We start from the raw sequence: 19,225 nt of genomic DNA, 5'->3' as shown, positions 1-19,225 counted from the left end.
TCAACCAGACTTGACTTTAGCTGTTGTTCAAGCTTTGCTTGTGCTCTTTTGTCAGCCTTTAATTGCTTGTCTTCTTCCTTCTTGGCTATTGAGAATTTGGGATGTCCTTGCATCACACATATGCTCTTTCCCTCTCTAATGATAATAGCTCTATTTCTCCTTACAGCCTCATCCATGGTCTTTTTGAGATAAGCAATACTCCTGCCTAAAATCTTGTTCTCATCAGCTTTTGGAGGAGGAAAGTCCACTTCTTTTAAAGGATTCTTTGTTGAGTCCTTATTGGATCTTTCATTGGGCTTGAGAATTATAGCTTGTAGTTCTTTGGAAGAAGCTTCCCCATCCTTATGACTCCCTACTGGCATGAGCTCCATGTTGATTGGTTCAATTTTTGTGCTGTATTTCACAGATGTTGATTTGTCTTGTGTAGAACCAAACAACAGTTGCAACCTTTCATCAATTCTCCTCCTTTGTTCTTTCACTTGAATTTCAGCTGCTGCTAGCTGAATCAAATCAATTCCATCAGGCTTGCCCTTGATTTGAATGATTGGAGAAATAGTGATGGCAGGAACTAGCACTTTAGATATGTTAACTTTTGTAGATGGCTCTCCTTCCCCTTCCCTTTTACTCTCCCCCTTTTTGTTATCATCAAGGAGAGGGGTCAAGCCTTGTGCTTTTGCCAGCTGCATCAGGAGACTGGTTTGAGATTGTTGATTGTGAAGAATAGTGGCCACAGAATCTTCAATAACTTGAACTCTGTCTTCTAACTTGGCCAACCGTTTTTCAGTAACAGATTCTTTCTTCAATCTCAAAACCAAGTCCTGCAATGTACCATAAGGCATGACTGAATCCAATTTTTCTGAAGTATAGGTTTTCAAGTCAGCAATATCCTTCCTGAGATCATCCATACTCAGATTCTGCTTCACTTGCTGCAGCTTCATGAGATGCAGTGAGTCCAGGTGAGCTTGAAGGATAGCCTTGATACTTGCATGTAAAGTATTCTGAATGGCCTGTTGAATAGTGTTGATTTGTTTGACTAAAGAGACATTGAATTCCCCTGATCTATACTCCTTAGTCAAGGCCCATTCAGGTAGATTTGGAATTGAACTAGGGCCTTCATCTCCCCCTAAGTTCATGCTTCCATCAAAAGAAAGAGAGTCATCATCATCAGAATTTGCTCCAAATTCCTCAGATGGCTCACCAGCTGTAGAAGGCATTTTGTGAATGGCAGCTTTATCCCTTTGAAGAGATGATGTTGTGTGCACTAGATGTAGTGACCTTTCTGCCTCATTGCCCTGAGCAGCCACCAGTTGATAGGCTGTCACAGGATGAGTAAAAGTGTCAGCATCCAAGGAAATGTTATCAATTACAGCTTTGTAATGTTGCTGAAATTGTCTTTCCTTTTGAGCATCATCCACAATCATTGACTCATTAGCAATGGCTGGTTCCACCCTTGTATCTACTGTACCTGCTTTTCTCTCTTTTTCTCTATGTTCTTGCATCAGGGGCTCCCCCTGGCTCACACAACTCACTCCCTCACCTTCACCTACTAAGGTGGTACTCCACTCACTTACTTTTGCCATGCTGGAAGAAATAGCATGCATTTTTGAGCTCTCAATCTCTCCTTTTGCCTGGGAGCAACCCAGCCTCTCACTCAAATTGTCACTCCCTTCCCTCAATCCTAAGAGTGATTGCACAGTATTCATGTCTTCTACACTTGGAATTAATTCAGTTATTTGTGTAGAGACTGTCAACGGATGTGGAATATCCGTTGAAGGTGAAACTGATGTTATCAACGGATAACTGCTGTTAAGCTTATCCGTTGAAGAACAACCACTTGTCAACGGATGAGTGATATCCGTTAAAGAAGGAAAAGAAGTTGAAATTGAAAGTGATATAACTGTTGAATCTGTGTAGATTGATTTGAGATGTGGTGACACAGATCCTTCAATTATATCTGAAAGAATTTGCGGGTGATCCAACAAATCATCTAAGAGATGATGATCACCTGTATTTGAGTGGGGCTTCTCCCTGAGTTGTAAAGAGGGAGAATCAGGAATTGATGGGAATAACATATCCACATCCAGAGATGGTGATGAAGTGTTTGGTGATTGATGTGTGATTATTGTGAGAGAATGGGGCTGTGACTCCATATTTATTGGAGTCACATCAAACTGAGTTTGAGAAGGCATAGATATAGATGGATGTATCTGTGCAGTGTGTGCACCCTGTGTAGAAGATTGGGTTCTGGCCTTCTTTCTTCTAATAAAGGCTTTTGTTGGTGAGTGTTTGGCTTTAGTGTCCCTCCCTCTTTTGTTCTGTGTTCCTGGTTTGGAACTATTTTCAATAGTAACATCCTTTTGGGAGGATGCTACTAGGGATGTGCTAGATACCTTTTCAACCACCACACCTTTTTGAGAAACTGTGGCTTGGCTAGCTTGGGAAGCACTCAACTTTCCTACCTTATCCTGGGGGTTTCTTTGATGTTCACCCCTCCCCTCACCACTCACACCCTGTTCACTCACCTCAGGATTAATAGTTGGTATTACAACTGTTGTCTTTTGAGAAACAACAGAGGTGGATTTCTTTGTCTTGGATTTTGAAAGTTTAGTTTTGGTGACCTTGGTAGAAATCTGTTGGGGCATCACAGATTTCATGGCCACACTAGAAGATAAAGAAATAGAGGGGTTGGAAGAAGTAGGAGTTGTAGAAGTAATTACCTCACCTACCTTAGGTGCATTCATGATTGGTAAATACACCAATGGCACACTGCTGTTAAGATCCATTCTCTTCAAGTCTGCAAGAACTCTTTTCTCTTGTGCCCAGCACTGGAGTTTATTATTCTCATTGATTATGACTAAACCTTCAGCAACATGGTTAGCCAATAACATAAAGAATCTAGCATAATAGATGTTATTAGGTCTATTAGCTTTGTTACCTAATCTAGTACCTAATTCTAGCATCACATAGTTGCTAAAGTTAAAATACCTATCAGAAACAAGCATATAGAGCATATTAACCAGAGATGAAGTTATGGCATCAAAATTACTAATTTTCCCAGAGAAGACCTTTATAAAGGCATCCCCAAGGAAACTCCATTCTTTCCTAAGGCCTTTTCTTCTAATACTCCCTAAATTAGCAGAGTTAAGAAAATAACCTATGGAATCTAACATGCTGGATACATCACTATCAGTGTGTGGTGTCATGGCATTGTTCTCAGGCAATTTAAAACATGCTTGTAAATCATCACAGTTAATACAGTGAATTTTACCTTTGAGAGTGAAGGAGATAGTCATATCCATGGAGTTGAACTCAGCAGTTGTCCAAATCTCCTCAACTACTTCACAGAAAATTGTTGGGGCTTCCAGCATTGCATAGCTAAGTTTACAGTTTTTGATGAAGTCCATCATTTTGTGATAGTCTGAGTGGGCTTCATTCTTTTCTACCAAAGCTATGAAATTGTTCTTTTCATAGATGAACCCAGATTGAGACATAATCTTCACGACTGGTGCCATTGTTGTGAGTAGAAATTGCAGAGAATAACTTGAAGTTTTTTTTGCAGAGAGAAAATGGTAAATGCTTGAAATTTCAAGAAAGCGTAAAGTAAAAATGAACAATCAGAAGGACTTATATGCTTTCTCAAATTAATAAACAAAAATATAAAATAAAGATTTATCAATAAATATGCGTTAGTGAATTTCAGCCGTTTAAGAATAAACTGTGAGTATTCTAAAAACTACCTTTAAAACCAATACATACAGATGTATGTATGAGTATCAACGGTTAAGAGAATAGAATCAACGGCTGTTAAACACCTGAATCGATTGATGTGACATTTCAACGGATAAGGCAAATTGTCATCCGTTGAAAGGTACTTCAGTTTTATCCGTTGACGGATAAAAATTCCAGAAATGTATTTGTCTTTCAACGGATAATGACTATCCGTTGATAGAGCAATTTTGACTTTCAACGGATAGGGAACATCCGTTGATGGAATAAACTATGTTAAAAGTCAAATTTGTTCTTAGCAACTAATATATTTCAGGCTTCAATTCAAATTGCAATAAAGACATGAATTTTAAGAGTAATTAAGCATACCTAGCTCACTTACCAATCTTGTGAATGTTGATTCATCAAGTGGCTTGGTAAATATGTCAGCAATTTGTTGTTCACTTGGAACAAAATGTAGTTCCACTGTACCATTCATGACATGCTCCCTAATGAAATGGTACTTGATATCAATGTGCTTGGTCCTTGAGTGCTGCACAGGATTCTCTGTTATGGCTATGGCACTTGTGTTGTCACAAAAGATAGGAATTCTATCAACATGAAGTCCATAGTCAAGGAGTTGGTTCCTCATCCATAACACTTGAGAACAGCAACTTCCAGCAGCAATGTATTCAGCCTCAGCTGTAGAAGTAGAGACTGAATTTTGCTTTTTGCTAAACCATGATACAAGCTTGTTTCCCAGGAATTGGCAGGAGCCTGTTGTACTTTTCCTATCTATTTTGCAACCTGCATAGTCTGCATCTGAATAACCAATTAGATCAAAGCCAGATTCTCTAGGATACCAAATACCTAAATTTGGTGTACCCTTGAGATATCTGAAAATCCTTTTGATAGCAATTAGGTGAGACTCCCTAGGATCAGCTTGGAATCTAGCACAAAGACATGTAGCAAACATTATATCTGGTCTACTAGCAGTTAAATATAAAAGTGAACCAACCATGCCTCTATAACTTGTAATATCCACAGACCTTTCAGTCTTATTTAATTCAAGTTTGGTGGCAGTGGCCATGAGAGTTTTTGCAGATGAACATTCCATTAAGTCAAACTTCTTTAAAAGATCATAAATATATTTAGTTTGACTAATGAAAATTCCATCACTAACTTGTTTAACTTGTAAACCAAGAAAATAGGTTAGTTCTCCCATTAGGCTCATTTCATAATTACTTTGCATTAGCTTAGCAAACTTTTTGTAAAGTTTATCATCTTTAGAGCCAAATATTATGTCATCTACATAAATTTGAACAAGTATACTAGAGCCATTAACATCCCTAAAGAAGAGAGTTTTATCAACAGTACCTCTAGTGAAGTGATTCTTCAAAAGAAATTTTGATAATGTTTCATACCAGGCTCTAGGTGCTTGCTTCAGTCCATAGAGTGCTTTCAACAGATAATACACATAGTCTGGAAAATTTGGATCTTCAAATCCTGGAGGTTGACTTACATAGACTTCTTCCTCTAATTTCCCATTTAGAAATGCACTCTTGACATCCATTTGATAGACTTTGAAATTGGCATGGGCTGCATGGGCTAGAAATATTCTGATGGCTTCAAGTCTTGCAACAGGAGCATATGTTTCATCAAAATCTATTCCCTCTTGCTGAGAATAGCCTTTAGCAACCAGTCTGGCTTTATTCCTTATGATAATGCCATTTTCATCCATCTTGTTTCTGAATACCCACTTTGTGTCAATAGGACTCTTGTTCTTTGATTTGGGTACCAGCTTCCATACTTGGTTTCTCTCAAATTGGTTCAGCTCTTCCTGCATAGCTAATATCCAATCTGGATCCAATAGAGCTTCTTCCACTTTCTTAGGTTCCTCCTGAGACAGAAAACTACTATACAGACATTCATCTTGAGTGGCTTTTCTTGTTTGCACTTTAGATGATGCATCACCAATGATCAGTTCAAAGGGATGATTCTTGGTCCATTTCCTTTGTGGTGGAAGATGTGCTCTAGATGAGGTGGCCTCAGTATTGTCATGATGTGAGACAGAGTGTTGACTAGTTGAAACTCCCCCTGAGTTGTTAGTCCTTTGCAGGGAACTTGGAGTTCTATCAACTGATGATGTAAATCGATTATCCGTTGATGAACTATGATCAACGGATGCTTCATTTTGTACTTCAACGGATGATGCACTATGTCTTTCAACGGATACTGTATTGCCTCTATCAACGGATGCAGTATTTTGTGCATTATCCAGGGGCATGTTTTGAATCCCTTTTGAAGTGTCATCTCCATCAGTCTCCTCTTCACTTTCATCACAATATATCTCAATGTTGTCAAATTTGAGTCTCTCATTATGTCCCTCATCTGTTAGTCCATCAATCTTTTCATCATCAAACACAACATGCACAGATTCCATAACAATGTTGGTTCTTAGATTGTAGACCCTATAAGATTTTCCAGCTGAGTAACCAACAAATATCCCTTCATCAGCCTTTGCATCAAACTTCCCTTTATGGTCAGATTGATTCCTCAGTATAAAGCATTTACATCCAAAGACATGAAGAAAGTTTAGAGTTGGTTTTCTTCTCTTGAACAACTGATAAGGAGTCATGCCTTTAGCTTGATTGATCAAAGAAATATTCTGAGTGAAGCAGGCACAATTAACAGCTTCAGCCCAGAAATATGTTGGTAACTTTGATTCTTCAAGCATTGTTCTGGCAGCTTCAATTAAAGATCTGTTCTTTCTTTCAACAACCCCATTTTGCTGAGGTGTTCTTGGAGCTGAGAACTCATGCATGATTCCATTTTCTTCACAGAACAGCCTTAATGTCGAATTCTTGAACTCAGTTCCATTGTCACTCCTGATATTTCTAACCTTCAAGTCAGGATGATTGTTGACTTGCCTGATGTGATTGATAATGATTTCACTTGCTTCATCCTTTGATCCAAGAAAACAGACCCATGAGAACTTTGAGAAATCATCTACAATCACTAAGCAATAATTTTTTCTTGCAATAGACAATACATTGACTGGTCCAAACAAATCCATATGTAGCAGCTGTAATGGTTCATCAATTGTTGTTTCAAGCTTCTTTTTGAATGATGCTTTCCTTTGTTTGCCTTTCTGACAAGCATCACACAAACCATCCCTTGAGAATTCAACTAGAGGGATTCCTCTAACTAAGTCCTTTTTGACTAGATCATTCATTGTCTTGAAATTCAAGTGAGATAGCTTCTTGTGCCATAGCCAACTTTCAACTGTGCTTGCTTTGCTGAAGAGACAAGTAATGGATTCTGCATCTGTAGAGTTGAAGTCAGCTATGTACACATTTCCTTTTCTAACTCCAGTTAGAAATACTTTGTTGTCTTTCTTACTAGTGACAACACAGGCTTCAGAATTGAAGGAAACTGTATTCCCTCTATCACATAGTTGACTGATGCTCAGTAAATTGTGCTTGAGACCATCAACTAATGCAACTTCATTAATGATGACATTCCTTGTTGAAATCAAGCCATATCCCATAGTAAACCCTTTGCTGTCATCTCCAAAGGTTATGCTAGGGCCAGCTCTTTCCTTGAACTCTGTGAGCAGGGAGAAATCTCCTGTCATGTGTCTTGAACAACCACTGTCCAAGTACCATAGATTTCTTCCATTTCCCTGCACACCATAAAATCAATCAATTTGATTTTGGTACCCAAGTTTCCTTGGGTCCATCCTTGTTAGCCTTTCTCCTAGACTTCATTCCTCCTGCATCTTTAGACTTAGGTAAGTTTGAGTCAACCTTGGTCTTAGATGTAGTTGGTTGAGGTGTAGGGTTAGTCACAGAATCATTTAGCACATTTGTAAAATTATTAGGCATTGATTGTGCAAACATGTTATTCCACATGGGCATATTGTATGGCATTTGAGGCATACTAAATGCAGCAAGATAAGGATTGTTAAAATATGGCATGTTTACAAAATGTGCATAAGGATTTTGTTGAGACATAACAGGCATAGCATGCAGAGGTGATGCAGACATATTAGGCATAGAAGAGGGTACAGTTATGGGAGTCTTCTTAATGGATTTACAACTAGCAGATAGATGATTAACACTACTACAATGCACACAACTTTTTCTAGGAGCATACCTATCAGGTGTGTAATTGTTGTGTTTATTAACTCCTACCTTCCCATTTCTGTTGGATTTTCTTTTAGATTCCTTTTTATCCTCAACCATCTTGAGCCTATTATTTAACTGTTCTAAGGTCATGTGCCCTACATTCACCTTACTGACATCTTTGGATGTGCTTGCTTCTTCTTTGACAAAGTTCTTTGAAGTTGAACCAAACTTTTTGTTGAGTTTCTTTAGATTCTCTCTTTTAGAAACATCTGCTTGTTTTGATTGAGGAACCTTCAACGGATGCTCCTTTTCTTCCTTCAACGGATAACTTTCATCATCCGTTGATTCCACATCCGTTGACAGCCCATCAATTAATTCCAGTTTCTTTTTATTTTTATCCCAGGCAGTTTCACAGAATGATTCAATTCCTTGGACCTTAGCAATTTGAGCACTTACATCCCTAGATGTCTTCCAGGCTTTAATCACCTCTTGCTCTTTCTCTAATTGATTGGAAAGTATTTCTACTTTCTTAACAGATTCAGCTAGTTCATTTTCAACAGATATACAATGCAACTTTGTTTTCTCTAGGTCAATCATCTTATCTTCTAACAAAGCATTTCTATTACTTAAAAACAAATTGTTCTCTCTAATCCTACTATTTTCTTTAGCAAGAGATTTAAGAGACACACGCAAATGATACAATTCAGTAGACATGTCATTAAAAGCATCATTGCACTCTTCTTTAGTAAGCTGTGTTAAGTCAGTAGTGATTACCTGATTGCTTGATGAACTAACTTCATTTTCTTCAGAATCAGCCATGAGAGCAAGGTTGACATACTCCACATCTTCATCCTCTTCATCTCCATTAGCTGCCCAGTCCCTTTCTTGAGTAATGAAAGCCCTCTCCTTTTGCTTGAGTAGATCAAAATATTTCTTTTTGTAATCTACTTGCTCAAATTTCTTCTTTTCAGAAGTTGGCTTTCTGCACTCACCTGCAAAGTGTCCACTTATACCACAATTGAAACACTTGAACTTGGATTTGTCCACAGTGTTTTTGTGAGGTTTAGTGGCTCTAGTGTTTTTCTTGAATTTCATCTTTGCAAATCTTCTGGACAGAAATGCAAGATGCTCATCAATACCATCTGAGTCATCTTGGCTGGAGTTGTCTTCATTTTCAGCAACTTGCTCTTTCCCTTTGCTTGATTCCTGATTTCTTATTCCAACTTTGGAGTTTGATGTAGATCTCGCAGTTTCTTGTCTGCATTTCCTCTCATCTTCAGCTACCAATGCAACTGAACTTCCTTTCTTTCTCCCCTTCTCCAATACCTCATCCTGTTCCAGCTCTAGTTCATAAGTCTTCAAGATTCCATACAATCTTTCAAGAGTGAAGTCCTTATAATCTTGAGAGTTTCTTAAGGAGACAGTCATGGGTTTCCATTCCTTTGGCAAGGATCTTAAAAATTTAAGATTTGAATCCTTTACCTGGTACACTCTTCCATACAGCTTCAGTCCATTCAACAGCTTTTGGAACCTATTGAATGTTTCATTTAAAGATTCATTTTCTTCAAAATGAAAGTATTCATACTGTTGAATGAGAAGCTGCATTTTGTTTTCTTTCACTTGTTCTGTACCTTCACACAGTAGTTGAACTGTGTCCCAAACCTCTTTGGCAGTTGTGCAATTTATCACATTATCAAACATATCCATGTTAAGACCATTAAACAAAATGTTCATAGCCTTCTTATCCTTGTGGACTTCTTCTGTGTCTTCCATTGTCCATTCTGCTCTAGGTTTTGGAATGGATTGACCAACAGCAACTGTGGCTGAAGCAACTGTTGCTACTTTGTGGGGAATGTGAGGACCATTCTCAATGCAGTTTACATAACCTTCATCTTGGGAGAGTAGATGAAGGTGCATTTTCACCTTCCAATGGTGATAACTGTCTTTGTCAAGAACTGGGATCTTTACTCCAATATCCTTCTTACTCATCTTTGTTAGATTCCAAGACCTTTAAACTCTTTGTATGTCAAGAGCCTGCTCTGATACCAATTGTTATTCCTAGTGGACTAACAATGAGATTTACAGAAGGGGGGTTGAATGTAAATCTCAAAACTTTTTCAAGTTTTGAGCAGTTTATGAAAGTTGTGTGTTCAAGAAGAACAAGTGTGTGAATTGCTTTAAGCTAATACAGACAGATATATATTCAAGCACAAATGTAAAGAACACAACAGACCTTAAAAACTTTTCTGGTGGATTTGTTGTTCCACCAGAGATGGTATTTTAGAAAATCTGTGATTAAACAATGTTGATCACAGCTGCATCCTAGTACAAACTAGATGAATTTTCTCTCAATATTTTTCTAAACAGCTCTGGAAAATCTCTCTTCTAATTACTAGCTTCTACTTGGTTTATATATTCCCAAGTGTACAAGTGAAGAACAATATAAAATACAGTAATAAAATATGATCTTCACTTGCTTCTTTTCCTGTTCACTCCAGTACTTTGTTGACTATTGCATCTTTGTACTAAAGAAGAACGGCTGCTTTTTCTGTTGTTCCTGAAATTCGGCTACCACATCTCAGTTGTCTCTATCAACCCATGTGCCTCTGTTTGTAGGTACAACTACCCCTTATCAACGGCTAATCATCAGAACATCAGTTGAAGCTTTCATCCGTTGATGCACTCATCCGTTGAAGGATGTTATCCGTTGAAGACTTTATTCGTTGAAGCTTTAGAGACATCCGTTGAAGCTTAGCTTCTCATCCGTTGAAGGTCTTTAAGTCATCCGTTGATACCACTTCACTTATACAAAATTACAAGGCACGAAGTATTTACAATTGGCCTTCCTATCTGCATATCATCTAGTAGTCAACATGACTCATAGTTTCTCTCAACTTCCAAGAATTACATTTTAAATACAGAGACTGAAATATGCTACAACACTAGACTTATTTCTAAGTAAAGCTACACCATCAACGGATAGCCAAAGTGGTCTTATCCGTTGAGGCTACAGACACTAAATTTCTACTTAAGTATTTTGTTAAACATATCATCAAACTAATGCACATACATTCCTAACAGTATTTATAGATATTACTATCTTTGTGTATTCTGTGCTTAAATTAAAAATTGCTTAAGTGCTGATTGTTGTCTGATGTGAATTTCTAAACTCCGAACGTGATATGCATGCTTCTGTGACTATTCAATCCAATGAGGATAACTGTGCTAGATGCTGACCTAGTAGTCTTCAATATACTAAAGTCCCATATTTGAAGTGTTGATAATCCTCACTTATCAAAAGAAAAAAAAATAGTAATAAAAATCAGGTACTCCTTTGAGATCTAGAGTAAAAATGTGGAAGGGAAGACCCAATTGCATTGCTGGTATTAAGTAATATGCATTAGAAAAGCAAAATAAATATTTTCTTGGTGACTTTTCACACTCTATGGTTACTGGAGAAATACTCTGATAATAGCATAAATTCTGATAAGCAGTCGTGATTCACTTACACTGAGAAGCCACTGTAAAATGGAATTTCAAAAGATGCATAAAATGAGCACAAAACAGTTGAGGTGGACTCATGCATGAACTCATTCTAAAGTAGACTTCAGAATCATGACAGATTTTGAGCAAAGTTCTTAGTTATGCCTTATTTCAAAGATGAACTGAAGTGAATCAGACTTTAATTTTTATCTGATATTTAGCTTACTGCACACACATACACTCCATATGAATGATGAAAATTACTGTGGTGATAAATGTTGTTTTAGATGAACAGTTTAAGTGTCAGCTGCATAAATTCTGAGGACAAATTATGATGGAAATTCTGATGATTAAGTTCTGAAGAAACGAAATCAGAATTTGTGTGAAGAATTACAGAATTAGGCATTCACTTTTCGAGTTAAGGAGTCATGTTCTGATGACTGTTAAGTTCTGATATAAGTCTAAGTTCTGATATTAAATCCTGATTCTTTACTTGACTTATTTGTGGTTAAAATCTGAAACAGTCATTCCTAACATCATAATATGTTTGGGTGAGATATTAACAATCAACATAATTTGGGTTAGTGGTACTCGTAAATGGATAGTAATTTTTACTGGTTCAGTGTGCTCATTAACTCCTGTTTTAAACTTCCAATGACTGTTATTATTACTCATCAGTCTAGGGAGACGAGGTATAATTACTTTTACCTGTAACCATTCAATTTTCCCTGTGTCTCTTGGTATTCTATTGGTTATATAAACCAACATCTCATTCCAACCAACACATCTCTCATTTTCTCTCAAACTCATTTTTTTTACATACTCATCAAAAGCATGGTTCGTTTCAACTTGCTCCTGAACTATGACACTTTTACTATCGAGTTGAGTTGTGATGATTGGTGGCAGGAGTGGCATGTAACTGTCATTCCTGATGAAATCTGGGACTCAGTTCCACAAGAGGTCCTCACAGACCTCTTATTCTTCTATATGGACTATCATTGTCATTGTGAGCGTCTGGAAGAGGAAAGGAGAGAAGCTCTCCGTCAGCAAGAACGGATCATTCGTCTTGCTATTCTCTTTGTTGAAAGTAGGAAGAAGAATTAATTGTTATTCATCCGTTTCTCTTCACCGTCAGCTTTGTCAGGCTTCTTAGCTTAGTACTAAAGCTGTTGATATTAGGGTTTGTAGCTTAGGACAATCTTGTAATTTTAAGCATGTAATTTAAGTTTCATGAAATGTATTTGCTTAATATATTAATGAAATTTTATCTTTTTGCAAGATTTTGTCTCTGAGTCATTTCATATTCTGATGATATTTTAAATCCTGATACTAACCATATCCTGATGACCTTTTTAGCTCTGATACAAATCAAGTTCTGATTCTGACGTGGCAGTATTTATTTACTTGGTTTATTTATGGTCATTATCTCACTGGTTATATTTTTACAGGATATTGGTAAAGCAGTAATAATAATTTATTTAGTGGGAACAGTTTTAAAATTTAAAATAAAACTGAACGTCCTTGATTAATGGGATTACTTGGTAAGTGGAACGGTTTTTCTCCTTGAAAAACTGTATGTGATAAGTAATGATTACTGAATACCCATGCCCATCAATTATCTTTTACTGCTGCATGTCTAACAGGTGTCTCAACGGCTATTTTTTTTACCGTGTATAAGTAAAGGAGAGAAAAGATTGTAAAATCTTTTATTTACTTTCATATTTTATCTCTCTCTTTTTACTTTTATTCTCTCTCATCTACTAACGATTTTTCACACAGCCATTTTATCAAACACCTTACAGGCAATTTTATCTCTCACGTATTTCTCATGGCAGCCAAGGACATAATTTTTGATGGAGCTACGTTTGTTCCTAATAACTTCTCCGCTATTCTTAGCAAGTCAGAAGCCCCATCTGAACTTCACTTCATTCAGGACTTTCTTGCTAGTTCTGATATTGGGTATGCTCTGATTGAACCTGAAGCAGTCTCTGGTACTCAAGTACTGGAGTTCTGGAGAAGCGGTGTATATGATGATGGTGGTGCTCAAGGGTCCCCAAGTATTATTTTTTCATCAGGGGAGGATGAGTATGTTGTGACATTGTCTACGGTTCGACAAGCACTGCAGCTACTTGAGAACTGTGTATATTCTACTGTTGAAGAGCCAGTTCTTCAAAACATGATGGCCAGTCTGGAATATGAAAAAACATTGGCAAAGCTGGGCCAGTTGAAGAGATCTTTCATAAGGAGGGAATGGAGTTTCTTCTTTGATTGCATAACCAAGGCTTTTGCAAACAAATGTTCCAATTTCGATGCAATTCCCATATTCAGCCAACAAATTGGGTATGCTCTCATAAATCAAACTGATTTTGACTATGCAAGTGTTGTCTTAGGTTTTATTGGGGATAGAATGACAGAAGATAGAACTACTGTTTATTTTGCTAGATTCTGACAGCTTATCTATAGTTTCTGTTGTGATAATAAGCCCTAATCTGCTAGTGAATTAATTTCATCATTCAGACTAGCTAAAAGAGCTTTTAATGATTTATTATCTACTGATAATAAGAAGGTTGTGTTAAGACCCCTCCTAATTCCTATATCTGTCAAACAAGCCTTAATAACCTACGATCCAGTTAAATACACTGCACTATATCCTGATGTTCAACCATCTGAACCTCATCCATCAGCACCTACCACCTCTACTCAATCACCTCAAACTTCTCAACCTCAACCTTCAGATCCTACAGTGCAGCCTTCATCTTCCAAACCTAAGAGGACTAAGAAAGTACCTCAGACACAATAGAAGAGAAGGAGATTCATTCTGCGAGATGAATCAGATGCTGAGGAACAGGTTCCTGTATCAGAACCTGTTGTTTTAGAAGCTGAGAAGGTCTCTTCTCAGAAGGATGTTGATATTGGGAGTTCTAGGCCCTAAAAGGCTTAAAACCCGTAATTCTGATGATACAGCTCCTAAAGACTCCTCAAAAGCTAAAAGATTCAAATCATTGGCAAAAAGGCCTGAAGATTCTGGTAAAGGAATGGAAGCAGCAGCTAAGGAAGGGGGTCAGGAATCTCTGATCTCACAAGACCCTGTTGAAGCTCACAAATCTCCTAGTGCTGATCCAGACCTTCATGCAACTCATCTCTCTCCACTACATGAGCCGGAAACTACTCACATTCCCACACCTCCAGTATCTCCAGTACATGCTGATAACCAGGGGCCAAGTGATGAAATTGACATCCATAATTTGGAAGTGCCTCAGGTTTTGAATCTAGAAGCTCCACCAACTCAAGTCACTCCACCAACAACACCAATTTCTGATGCTGATTTTAATCTAGAATTGCCTACAACACCTTCTCTGCATCTAGATACTGAAGATCAGATTTTAGGTGAGCATCAGAATATGGCTGTTGATCAGAACTTAGTTGGAGATCGGCACTTAGAGGATGATGTTGAAGCCTCCATAGCCTCTCATACTGTTCTTTTATTAGAGGATGCTGAAGATGTTGACTCTGTAAGTTCTAATGCTGCAAATGTTGATGATACTGCTAATGTTGCTACAAATGCAGATGCTGATGCAGTTGGTCCTTCTGGACATGCACCTCTACAAGCTCCTTCAAAAGCTGAGATAGTAAAGAAGTTTGTTACAGGGGAAGCACCAGTCCCTTGGATTGAAACTCCTAGAGGACCGGAGTGGATTAAAGAATGGAACTCCGTCAGTTTTGTTCCTTCTGAAAAGATTCTTGCTCAGCACTTGGCAAAAGCTGATGAGATGCTAGTCAATGATGATTTCAAGACACAACTAAGAGTTACTGCACTTAGTACAAGGCACCTTCAAGGTCAACAATCTGTAACTCAGGCCAAGGTGGACAAGATTCAAGAATCCTTGAATCAGCAAGATACAGTTGTCAAGCTGGACAAGAAGATGTTTTTCAAACCTACCTTTGACAGAATTGCCTACATTGAGAAAAACCAAGAGAAGCAACAGTCTCAGATTGATGAAATTTTGAAAAATCAAGCTTCTCAGCAATCTCAATTCAATGAGATCCAATCCTCAGTGGAATTGCTTGTCCCTCTTCTTTTACCTGCTGATGCCAAAAAGGGGGAGAAAGTAGTTAAGTCCAAATGCAAACATGTTAAGACACTAAAGGGAAAGGATGATGGTAATGACCCGGGAAACTCTGGAATGGGTGGAGGTCATGGTCAAGGTAAAGATCATTCATCAAGTAAAGCTGGAACTACAAGTCATAGAACAAGTTCTGATACTGGGAGAAGAATAACTTCTGATACTGGTAAAAGAATAAGTTCTGATGAACTTTTGAAACTTGATGAAGAAATTTCAAGACAGTTATTTCTGAAAGAAAATCTAGGAATGGACTTTGAGAGTCTAAAGGAAGAAGAAGCTAGACTTAAGTTAGAAAAAGTCATCTCCAAATCTGAAGCTTCTGTTGAAAAGAAACTTCATACGGCTAAAGGCATTGTGATAAAAGAAAGGACAAATCCTGTGGCAACCAAGGCCAAATCACAATTGCAGATAGATCCAAGGTCCAAGGGCAAAGAAAAAGTTGGAGAACTTGTAAAGGTTTATGTGCCTCCTATGGATGAAGAAATATCTGATGAAGATGCTAATCTTACTCTGGTTTCAAGGAAGATTTCTCAAACAACCTCTGACATGGCTCAAGTTGTTCAGAGTCAAGATATAGTAAGTTCTGATATGACACTGAATCAAGCAACCTCTGACATAGCTCAAGTTGGCTTGATATTAGAAGATAAGTCAAAGGAAACCTCTGACACTGCTAATATTAAATCCTCAAAGTTACTCCTACCAGGATTCACTGAAGCCAAACAAACTCAACCTTTGAAGACTGCAGCAAGTGGTTTTGAAGCAAGAGTGGTTACAGGAAAGGAAGCAAGAGATAAATCTGGATTGGGTAGTGCTGATGAAAGAAGAGTATAAAACACAACCAATGATCCAACTTTCTTAAGTGAACCAGGTGTTGAAGCAACTCCTGAAAGATTGAATCAACTTGAATCTGTACAGATGGTTTACCATACCTTCTTGAAAGAACATATCTTGTTATATTTCATGACAGATGGAAGGGTTTACCACATAAGGTAAAATGCTATACCACTGAAGTACTATGAGGAACTAGAACATGTTTTATTCTTACTTCAAGTAAAGAACAAATTAACAGATAGTGCTGCAAATTATTTGAAGACTCAAATTCAGAGACAGAAGAAGCTTTATTCTGTAAGGTCTGACAGCACATACTGTCCTAAGTACAGAGATCACAAGGGTGATATTGTCGAGATGAAGCCTAACTCTGCTAAGGTTATAACTACCTTTCTGGGTTATAAGGCTGTAGAATTCAATCTTGAGTCTGACAAGGCATATTTGATCAGACTGGATCAGGAGATAAGGAAAGCTAAAATAAATGATCTCAGGGCTGCTATCTTTCAAATTGGTGAAGATACAATTGAATTGAAGAATGTTAAAAGTAGAATGATTGATGAACTCAAATATGCTGAGAGATGTTTGTTAAAGAACTATCTCAGAACAACTCCTGACATTGAAGAGATCAGTAATTGAAGCCAAGTCAAGATCTACAACTGCTCAAATTCTGATGTGTATACAGACTAAAGTTGTTATCAGAAGTTAAAGTTTGTAAAGTTTTAAGGACTGTAAGTTGTAGTTATCTAGTCAAATTCCCATGCATTTGTACTTAATGTTTTTGACATCATCAAATATCTGTTAAACTTGTATATTATGCTAATTTACAAGTTGGGGGAGATTGTTAGATATATTTGATAATGTCATGTCTAATATGATTTGTGTTTAGTTTTCAGATCTTACTTAAACAGGATAAATCAGTACTTAACTGGAAATCAGCACTTATACTGAAGTCAGAACTTAGGTTGTCAGAACTTAAGTTATCCGGAGATAATATCAGGACTTAAGGAGACTTTCAGATAAGGAAGGCGGCTGATTGAAAGGAAAGAAGATCAAGACAAACGCAAGAAGAGATATACATGAAGAAGGAATTCTATGAAGAATAGAATACTTGGAAGAAAAGATATCTGATTGATATATTTTAGGTAGCAGAATTATATTACATATCAATTAGCGATTATCTTGTAACTGTGTAGTATATAAACACAGACATAGGGTTTACACTATAAGTGTTATCATTATCGAGAATAATATTCATTGTAACCCTAACAGCTCTCGTGATATTTTATTCATCACTGAGAGAGGACAGTTCTACATTATAACAAAGTTTAATAAAGTTTGTTTTCTGTTACTTGTGTTCTTTGAATTCGATTTGATTGTGCTATACACTGTATTCAACCCCCCCCTCCCCTTCTACAGTGTGTGTGACCTAACATGTTATAATGAAGACTCTTCACATCCCAGAGTTATCAGACTTGAAGATTGGCTTGAAAGAACATCAATTCCTGTACTCAGAGCAGCCATTTATCAGATTGGTGATAATGAAGATGAAGAACTGATGCAAGTCAAAGCACAGTTAGTTAAAGTTCTGAGAAATGCTGAGGACAAGCTGGTAACAGACTTTACAAGGAATCACTTTGGATTTAGATTGATCCAGTGATATTGGTAAAGCTATATGTACTGTAAGTTGTACTTAGCTATTTAAAATAATATCTCATTGTATTTGTACTTAAATATTTTTAACATCATCAAATCTATTAACTTGTATATTTTTCATAATTTACAAGTTGGGGGAGATTGTTAGATATATTTGTGATGTCATGTCTAATATGTTTTTTTTAGTTTCAGAACTTATTATCAGAATATCAGAACTTAACTGGAAATCAGAACTTACTGAAGACAGGAAGTTATCAGAACTTAAGGCGTCAGAACTTATATCAGAACTTAAGTGCAGATACACTTCAGGGATGAAAAGCGGCTAATTTATAGGAGAGGATTTGGATTAAACAAATAAAGATATGCATGGAGAGTTGGATATATTTTAGGAAGAGATATATTTCATATCAATTAGAAGATATCTTGTAACTGTGTACTATATAAACACAGCTTAGGGTTTACACTATAAGTGTTATCATTCACGAGAAAGATTATTCTTTGTAAACCTAGCAGCTCTTAGTGATATCATACATCACTGAGAGAGTAGATAAACCTACTGTAACAGAGTTTGATATATTGAATAAACTTATTTCTTGTTACATACTTGTGTTCATAATCGAATTGATTGTCGATACTATATTCAACCCCATTTTATAGTATCATTGAGGTCTAACATAAAATAAAATTGAAATTGGTAAAATAATAGAGTAAGTTGACTTCAATATTAATTAGAATTAGAATTGATCGACCTAATAATTAGAAGTAGAATAATTAAGTAAGGGTAATTAAGTTATTTCAGCAAGTACCGACCGACCGACTACGAAACTTTTAATATTTCGTCTATTATAATATAATATAGATAATAGATAGATAACAGATTTATAGAGGTTTTTTATTATGGGTTTCTTCATGAAATTTATAAACTATACAATGAGAGAAGGGAGGGAGAGAGGAGACCTGTTAATATAATTTAAGGCTCTGCCTCACGAAACATATTCTTCTTTCAGGGGGCAGGCGTAAAAGAGCTGCCTCTTTACTGGATCACAGAGGTCCGACAAGATACGTGCACAAGTCTCTGGGTCCAAATTTAATCGATTCACATCCCTAAGCAGTTTATCCGATTCTTCTTGAGTTAAACCTTGCACAGGCGTGCTGCACACACTCCTCCTCGAAGAAGTATGATGTCTGGAACTTGTACCACAACTCCTCCTCCAAAAAGTCATATCTTTCTTCAACCTTCTTTTGGAAACAGATCCATCAGAGTCATCAGAAGTGTCCGAGTAATTAGTTGGCCTATCACGC

The sequence above is a fragment of the Apium graveolens genome, chromosome 5 (assembly GCF_009905375.1).
Source record: "Apium graveolens cultivar Ventura chromosome 5, ASM990537v1, whole genome shotgun sequence".
Taxonomy (NCBI): domain Eukaryota; kingdom Viridiplantae; phylum Streptophyta; class Magnoliopsida; order Apiales; family Apiaceae; genus Apium; species Apium graveolens.
The sequence above is the reverse complement of the archived record's forward strand: the minus strand, read 5'-3'. Positions refer to the sequence as shown.